The following is a 9,740-nucleotide window of genomic DNA, read 5'->3' as shown; positions in this document are numbered from 1 at the left end:
CTGTCTGTCTCTTCCTCTCTGTGTCTCACTCACTTCCTCTCTGTCTCTGTCTGTCTCTTCCTCTCTGTGTCTCACTCACTTTCTCTCTGTCTCTGTCTGTCTCTTCCTCTCTGTCTCTCACTGTCTCTCTGTCTCTGTTTGTCTCTTCCTCTCTGTCTCTGTCTGTCTCTTCCTCTTTCACCCCTTTCCTTTATCTGTCTCATGCTTTCTCTCTGTCTCTGTCTGTCTCTTCCTCTCTGGGTCTCTCACTCTCTTCCTCTCTGTCTCTGTCTGTCTCTTCCTCTCTGTCTCTGTCTCTGTCTCTTCCTCTCTGTGTCTCCTCACTTCCTCTCTGTCTCTGTCTGTCTCTTCCTCTCTGTCTCTCACTTTCTCTCTGTCTCTGTCTGTCTCTTCCTCTTTCACCCCTTTCCTTTATCTGTCTCATGCTTACTCTCTCGAGCACTTTCTCTCTCTCTCTAGTCAAAGTCACGTCACAATTTATTTAAAAGTCTATTTTACGACGTCATCTCCAATGCGTTCACTAATGTCACTGTGTGTCGTATCCTTTCCATAGCCCTTCATCCTGCTGGAGGAGCTGCGTAGAGAGCTGCCCCCTGAGCAGGCAGAGTACTGTATCTCCAGGATGCCCCTGTACAATGGGCCTGACGGGGTCCCAGGGGCTCTGGACTACACTGCCTTCTCCACGGCCCTCTATGGGGAGAGCGACCTCTAGCTTCACACACCAGAAATGCACCCTGACCTTGTTGTCAGTCTCGCCCCATTTTGTTCCACACATTTACATCTAAAATTGATTTGTGGTTTGACCGGTACTAAAGGGAGTTATTTTTGAGAAATTACAAAGCATTTTAAAGCCGTTTCATGAGTGTATGATTTTGAAAGAGTAGGGAGAAATATTTATTTCAAAGGACTGAGCAGGATTCATTCACTAGAATTAAAACAAATTATGAATCAGTAAATGTGAAATTTACAAGTGAGTCACATAAAAGTAACTTACACATAAAAAGTAATTTACACAAAAAGTTACACATAAAAGTAACTTACACATTAAAGTAACTTACACATAAAAAGTAACTGACACATAAAAAGCGCTACTAAGTTATTTGCTAGTCACCGATGGAGACCTAAAGATATGAATTTATGAGAAGCTTGTATTGTATCAGTGTTTGCACTCTTCTAAATTATAAACATAAAAAACAGGGGAAGTTTTTGCCTCGTCTGTTCAGTGCCTAAAATGAATGAAAAAGGACCCTGTATGCTAGCCTGGACTCAGATCTGATCTCACTAGCCTGGTCCCATATCTGATCTCACCTAGCCTGGTCTCAGATCTGATCTCACTAGCCTGGTCCCAGATCTGATCTCACCTAGCCTGGTCTCAGATCTGATCTCACTAGCCTGGTCCCAGATCTGATCTCACGAGCCTGGTCTCAGATCTGATCTCTCTAGCCTGGTGCCAGATCTGATCTCACTAGCCTGGTCCCAGATCTGATCTCACTCGCCTGGTCCCAGATCTGATCTCACTAGCCTAGTCTCAGATCTGATCTCACTAGCCTGGTGCCAGATCTGATCTCACTAGCCTGGTCCCAGATCTGATCTCACTCGCCTGGTCCCAGATCTGATCTCACGAGCCTGGTCTCAGATCGGATCTCACTAGCCTGGTCCCAGATCTGATCTCACTAGCCTGGACTCAGATCTGATCTCACTAGCCTGGTCCCAGATCTGATCTCACTAGCCTGGTCCCAGATCTGATCTCACTCGCCTGGTCCCAGATCTGATCTCACGAGCCTGGTCTCAGATCGGATCTCACTAGCCTGGTCCCAGATCTGATCTCACTAGCCTGGTCCCAGATCTGATCTCACTAGCCTGGACTCAGATCTGATCTCACTAGCCTGGTCCCAGATCTGATCTCACTAGCCTGGTCCCAGATCTGAGGCCTGGTCCCAGATCTGATATCACTAGTCTGGTCCCATATCTGATCTCAAGCCCTGGTCCCAGATCTGATCTCACTAGCCTGGTCCCAGATCTGATATCTACATTATAATCCCCCCAGGCTACATTATAATCCACCCAGGCTACATTATAATCCCCCCAGGCTACATTATAATCCACCCAGGCTACATTATAATCCCTCCAGGCTACATTATAATCCCCCCAGGCTACATTATAATCCACCCAGGCTACATTATAATCCACCCAGGCTACATTATAAACCCCCCAGGCTACATTATAATCCCCCCAGGCTACATTATAATGTCCCCAGGCTACATTATAATCCCCTCAAGGCTACATTATAATCCCCCCAGGCTACATTATAATCTCCCCAGGCTACATTATAATCCACCCAGGCTACATTATAATCTCCCCAGGCTACATTATAATCTCCCCAGGCTACATTATAATCCCCCCAGGCTACATTATAATCTCCCCAGGCTACATTATAATCCCTCAAGGCTACATTATAATCTCCCCCAGGCTACATTATAATCCCCACAGGCTACATTATAATCCATCCAGGCTACATTATAATCCCCCCAGGCTACATTATAATCCACCCAGGCTACATTATAATCCACCCAGGCTACATTATAAACCCCCAGGCTACATTATAATCCCCCCAGGCTACATTATAATGTCCCCAGGCTACATTATAATCCCCTCGAGGCTACATTATAATCCCCCAGGCTACATTATATATAATCTCCCCAGGCTACATTATAATCCACCCAGGCTACATTATAATCTCCCCCAGGCTACATTATAATCTCCCCAGGCTACATTATAATCCCCCAGGCTACATTATAATCTCCCCAGGCTACATTATAATCCCCCTCAAGGCTACATTATAATCTCCCCAGGCTACATTATAATCCACCCAGGCTACATTATAATCTCCCAGGCTACATTATAATCCACCCAGGCTACATTATAATCTCCCCAGGCTACATTATAATCCACCCAGGCTACATTATAATCCCCCCAGGCTACATTATAATCCCCCAGGCTATATTATAATCCATCCAGGCTACATTATAATCCATCCAGGCTACATTATAATCCACCCAGGCTACATTATAATCCACCCAGGCTACATTATAATCCCCCCCAGGCTACATTATAATCCCCCAGGCTACATTATAATCCACCCAGGCTACATTATAATCTCCCAGGCTACATTATAATCCACCCAGGCTACATTATAATCCCCCCCAGGCTACATTATAAACCCCCCAGGCTACATTATAATCACCCCCAGGCTACATTATAATCCACCCAGGCTACATTATAACCCCCCAGGCTACATTATAATCACCCCCAGGCTACATTATAATCCCCCCAGATCTGATCTCACTAGCCTGGACTCAGATCTGATCTCACTAGCCTGGTCCCAGATCTGATCTCACTAGCCTGGTCCCAGATCTGATCTCACTCGCCTGGTCCCAGATCTGATCTCACGAGCCTGGTCTCAGATCGGATCTCACTAGCCTGGTCCCAGATCTGATCTCACTAGCCTGGTCCCAGATCTGATCTCACTAGCCTGGACTCAGATCTGATCTCACTAGCCTGGTCCCAGATCTGATCTCACTAGCCTGGTCCCAGATCTGATCTCACTAGCCTGGTCCCAGATCTGATATCACTAGTCTGGTCCCATATCTGATCTCACTAGCCCTGGTCCCAGATCTGATCTCACTAGCCTGGTCCCAGATCTGATATCTACATTATAATCCCCCCAGGCTACATTATAATCCACCCAGGCTACATTATAATCCCCCCAGGCTACATTATAATCCACCCAGGCTACATTATAATCCCTCCAGGCTACATTATAATCCCCCCAGGCTACATTATAATCCACCCAGGCTACATTATAATCCACCCAGGCTACATTATAAACCCCCCAGGCTACATTATAATCCCCCCAGGCTACATTATAATGTCCCCAGGCTACATTATAATCCCCTCAAGGCTACATTATAATCCCCCCAGGCTACATTATAATCTCCCCAGGCTACATTATAATCCACCCAGGCTACATTATAATCTCCCCAGGCTACATTATAATCTCCCCAGGCTACATTATAATCCCCCCAGGCTACATTATAATCTCCCCAGGCTACATTATAATCCCCTCAAGGCTACATTATAATCTCCCCAGGCTACATTATAATCCCCCCAGGCTACATTATAATCCATCCAGGCTACATTATAATCTCCCCAGGCTACATTATAATCCACCCAGGCTACATTATAATCCACCCAGGCTACATTATAAACCCCCCAGGCTACATTATAATCCCCCCAGGCTACATTATAATGTCCCCAGGCTACATTATAATCCCCTCAAGGCTACATTATAATCCCCCCAGGCTACATTATAATCTCCCCAGGCTACATTATAATCCACCCAGGCTACATTATAATCTCCCCAGGCTACATTATAATCTCCCCAGGCTACATTATAATCCCCCCAGGCTACATTATAATCTCCCCAGGCTACATTATAATCCCCTCAAGGCTACATTATAATCTCCCCAGGCTACATTATAATCCACCCAGGCTACATTATAATCTCCCCAGGCTACATTATAATCCACCCAGGCTACATTATAATCTCCCCAGGCTACATTATAATCCACCCAGGCTACATTATAATCCCCCCAGGCTACATTATAATCCCCCCAGGCTATATTATAATCCACCCAGGCTACATTATAATCCATCCAGGCTACATTATAATCCACCCAGGCTACATTATAATCCACCCAGGCTACATTATAATCCCCCCAGGCTACATTATAATCCCCCCAGGCTACATTATAATCCACCCAGGCTACATTATAATCTCCCCAGGCTACATTATAATCCACCCAGGCTACATTATAATCCCCCAGGCTACATTATAAACCCCCCAGGCTACATTATAATCACCCCCAGGCTACATTATAATCCACCCAGGCTACATTATAACCCCCCCAGGCTACATTATAATCACCCCCAGGCTACATTATAATCCCCCCAGGCTACATTATAAACCCCCCAGGCTACATTATAATCACCCCCAGGCTACATTATAATCCACCCAGGCTACATTATAATCCACCCAGGCTACATTATAATCCATCCGGGCTACATTATAATCCCCCCAGGCTACATTATAATCCCCCAGGCTACATTATAAACCCCCAGGCTACATTATAATCCCCAGGCTACATTATATCCCCCCAGGCTACATTATAATCCCCCCAGGTTACATTATAAACCCCCCAGGCTACATTATAATCCCCCCAGGCTACATTAAAAAAACCCCAGGCTACATTATAAACCCCCCAGGCTACATTATAATCCCCTCAAGGCTACATTATAATCCCCCAGGCTACATTATAATCCCCCCAGACTACATTATAATCCATCCAGGCTACATTATAATCCACCCAGGCTACATTATAATCCCCCCAGGCTACATTAAAAAACCCCAGGCTACATTATATCCCCCCCAGGCTACATTATAATCCCCCAGGCTACATTATAATCCACCCAGGCTACATTATAATCCCCCAAGGCTACATTATAATCCACCCCAGACTACATTATAATCCCCCAAGGCTACATTATAATCCACCCAGGCTACATTATAATCCACCCAGGCTACATTATAAACCCCCCAGGCTACATTATAATCCACCCAGGCTACATTATAATCCCCCAGGCTACATTATAATCCCCCCAGACTACATTATAATCCATCCAGGCTACATTATAATCCACCCAGGCTACATTATAATCCCCCCCAGGCTACATTATAATCCACCCAGGCTACATTATAATCCCCCCAGGCTACATTATAATCCACCCAGGATACATTATAATCCACCCAGGCTACATTATAATCTCCCCAGGCTACATTATAATCCCCCCCAGGCTACATTATAATCCATCCAGGCTACATTATAATCCCCCCAGGCTACATTATAATCCACCCAGGCTACATTATAATCTCCCCAGGCTACATTATAATCCCCCCAGGCTACATTATAATCCACCCAGGCTACATTATAATCCCCAGGCTACATTATAATCCATCCAGGCTACATTATAATCCCCCCAGGCTACATTATAATCCCCCCAGGCTACATTATAATCCCCCCAGGCTACATTATAATCCACCCAGGCTTCCAGTATGTCAGAACTGCAGTACTATTTATTGTCAAAACGAGTGAAAACTTGGGTTTCGTGATTAGAGTCGAGTCAGGTTTCCCCTAAAGGCTCATTTTGAGTCAGTCTAGCGTTTCTCCCCATTAATGTTTTGTGTAAAGCTTGGGGGAGGGGAAGCTGATCCGAGGTCTGTACCTCGGGGGAAACTTTCACCCGGAGCCTCATGATATGGCAGAAACGAGGGTGTGTTGATGCCAGAAACAAAATAATATAACTGTAAAATAACTGTTTTGTCTGGGTAAAACTACAACATTTAGTCCCCTCGGCAGTCGGTGTGGAGTCTGGAGTTATGAAGCGTTCCGAGTGTAAGGCAAACGAGCAGAAAATAAACTCTGTGATTAAAACGTTTTGGTTGTTTTTCTTCTGTTTTGCTGGACGTTCTGAATATCCGCGTGATACCTGTCGATTACGGCACAATACAGGCAGATGGACTTTTTGATTCTTTTAGGACATGTTTTTTTCCGCCCAGGTTTTACTTTCTAGGTTTTGTGAAGTAACGAATAAAATAACATCAATCGAAATCAATACATTTTCAGACATGATTTTAAACGCCTTATTTAAATAAAAGGCTTTGTAATCTGTGTCAAACCAGCGTTCCCTTTCAGAGAGCTGACACCTACAACATGTAACCAGATAGGTACGGGCACGTCATATCGATGTAATTCTTCTCCTGGAAGGACCTGAATGTTGCTCAATCAAACCTGCGCCTGCGTGGTTCTGCAGCGTGTGGTTCTGCCTGCGTGGTTCCGCAGCGTGCAGCGTGGTTCCGCAGCGTGCAGCGTGGTTCCACCTGCGTGGTTCCGTAGCGTGCAGCGTGGTGCCACCTGCGTGGTATCACAGCGTGCAGCGTAGTTCCGCAGCGTCGTTCCGCCTGCGTGGTTGTGCCGCTCCTCCACGCCAGACGGAGGAAAGTGATTTAAGGACATTGAGTTGACAAGCGGCCGCCGGTAGGGTCAGTGTGGGTTGCTCTCTTCAGGCACTTTTTGTTCCTTTGCAGTGAAAACAAGCAAAGAAGAAGAAGAATTACAACGCCATGGCTCCTACAATATATGAGAGTTCAACAACAAAAGGTAAACGGTTGCAACTTCCTGGTTTAATATTTAGCTCGATATGAGCTGGCTGCCGAGCAGCTGTCAATGACTGGCTAGATAGTTGCAGTTGGTTAGTTAGCTACATATCCACGTCAATTAACGGTCGACATTTTCCCATCCAGCAACCCGAAATGCCAAACGTTTTTATTTATTCATAGAGAGATAGATAGATAGATAGACAGCAACATAGCGAGTTAGTCAACATGTGCTGTCTGCATGTTCCCCTGCCTGGTAGAGTAACGTGAGCAAAACACGGGCAGAGAGAGAGATCGTAACTTGGGTCACAATGTCTTGACACTAAACGTTTCTAAACCTCACGGAAACGAAACCTGCATTTATCCAATAGAAACTCTGGTGTTATTTGTAAAACTCGAGTTGAACTGAATTTGTAGAATATATAAACTCTCGTTTTAGTTGCAAAACGTGTAACTACTGTTTCCATTGGACAAATTCATTTAAGTCTTATCCCCGTTCCGTTTGTTTCCATTTTAAGAAAAGTTTTTACAACTGAACAGGCGTAATGAATACACCCCAGCTGGCCTGACACGTGTAAACCACTTCCCTGTAAACAAGCGAGTTGACTAACATCTCCATCTCGGTAATGGACAACTGGTGGGCCTTTTGTAGATCAACCCCCCTCCACATAAATATTATTATATATATACAGTACCAGTCAAGCGTGGGGACACACCTACTCATTCCAGGGTTTTTCTTTATATTTACTATTTTCAACATTGTAGAATAATAGTGAAGACATCAAAACTATGAAATAACACATATGGAATCATGTAGTAACCAAAGTGATAAAACAAATCAAAATATATTTCAGATTCTTCAAAGTAGCCACCCTTTACCTTAAATGACAGCCTGGCATTCTCTCAACCAGTTTATAGAACCATATTAACAAGTAATATGCTAACTGCAGACGTGCCCTAGAAGAAGAGGATCATGATACTAGATGGAGGGATGGGAACATATTTAACATGTCATAATCATATTAACATGTAATATGTTGCATACCTCAGGTAGTGGCCCTAGCAGACCTGCCCTAGAGGCTGAGCTCAGGGAGCTGTTGGGGCAGAGGATCATGATACTAGATGGAGGGATGGGCACCATGATCCAGGAGAGGCGATTGGAGGAGGAGCATTTCAGGGGGGAGGAGTTTAAAGACCACACCCACAGCCTGAAGGGCAACAACGACCTGCTGAGCATCACACAGAGTGATGTCATCTACAATATACACAAGGTATGGTGATGTCACCTACAACATACACAAGGTACGGTGATGTCACCTACAACATACACAAGGTACGGTGATGTCACCTACAACATACACAAGGTACGGTGATGTCACCTACAACATACACAAGGTACGGTGATGTCACCTACAACATACACAAGGTACGGTGATGTCACCTACAATATACACAAGGTACGGTGATGTCACCTACAACATACACAAGGTACGGTGATGTCACCTACAACATACACAAGGTACGGTGATGTCACCTACAACATACACAAGGTACGGTGATGTCACCTACAATATACACAAGGTACGGTGATGTCACCTACAACATACACAAGGTCCGGTCAGTGGAGTTAAAGAGTGGTCCACGTTATCCAGGACAGCAACACACCAGAAGGTTGCAAGTTCAAATCGAGCGGACAAGGTAAAAATCTGTCGTTCTGCCCCGGAACAAGGCAGTTAACCCAGTGTTCCCCGGAACAAGGCAGTTAACCCAGTGTTCCCCGGAACAAGGCAGTTAACCCAGTGTTCCCCGGAACAAGGCAGTTAACCCAGTGTTCCCGGAACAAGGCAGTTAACCCAGTGTTCCCCGGAACAAGGCAGTTAACCCAGTGTTCCCGGAACAAGGCAGTTAACCCAGTGTTCCCCGGAACAAGGCAGTTAACCCAGTGTTCCCCGGAACAAGGCAGTTAACCCAGTGTTCCCGGAACAAGGCAGTTAACCCAGTGTTCCCCGGAACAAGGCAGTTAACCCAGTGTTCCCCGGAACAAGGCAGTTAACCCAGTGTTCCCGGAACAAGGCAGTTAACCCAGTGTTCCCCGGAACAAGGCAGTTAACCCAGTGTTCCCCGGAACAAGGCAGTTAACCCAGTGTTCCCCGGAACAAGGCAGTTAACCCACTGTTCCCCGGAACAAGGCAGTTAACCCAGTGTTCCCCGGAACAAGGCAGTTAACCCAATGTTCCCTGAACAAGGCAGTTAACCCACTGTTCCCCTGAACAAGGCAGTTAACCCCACTGTTCCCCTGAACAAGGCAGTTAACCCACTGTTCCCTGAACCAGGCAGTTAACCCACTGTTCCCCTGAACAAGACAGTTAACCCACTGTTCCCCTGAACAAGGCAGTTAACCCACTGTTCCCCTGAACAAGGCAGTTAACCCACTGTTCCCCTGAACAAGGCAGTTAACCCACTGTTC

General features: G+C 45.6%; 2 pseudogenes; one reads left to right on the top strand and one right to left on the bottom strand.

The window, feature by feature from the left end:
* The window catches only part of LOC135513352 (alpha-actinin-2-like), a 104,599-nt pseudogene extending 97,466 nt beyond the window's left edge, over positions 1 to 7,133 (bottom strand).
* An 88-nt stretch (positions 7,134 to 7,221) lies between these two features.
* Positions 7,222 to 9,740, top strand: part of LOC135513351 (methionine synthase-like) — a 40,783-nt pseudogene continuing 38,264 nt past the window's right edge.

This window comes from Oncorhynchus masou, chromosome 24 (assembly GCF_036934945.1).
Source record: "Oncorhynchus masou masou isolate Uvic2021 chromosome 24, UVic_Omas_1.1, whole genome shotgun sequence".
Lineage (NCBI taxonomy): Eukaryota > Metazoa > Chordata > Actinopteri > Salmoniformes > Salmonidae > Oncorhynchus > Oncorhynchus masou.
The sequence above is the reverse complement of the archived record's forward strand: the minus strand, read 5'-3'. Positions and strand labels throughout refer to the sequence as shown.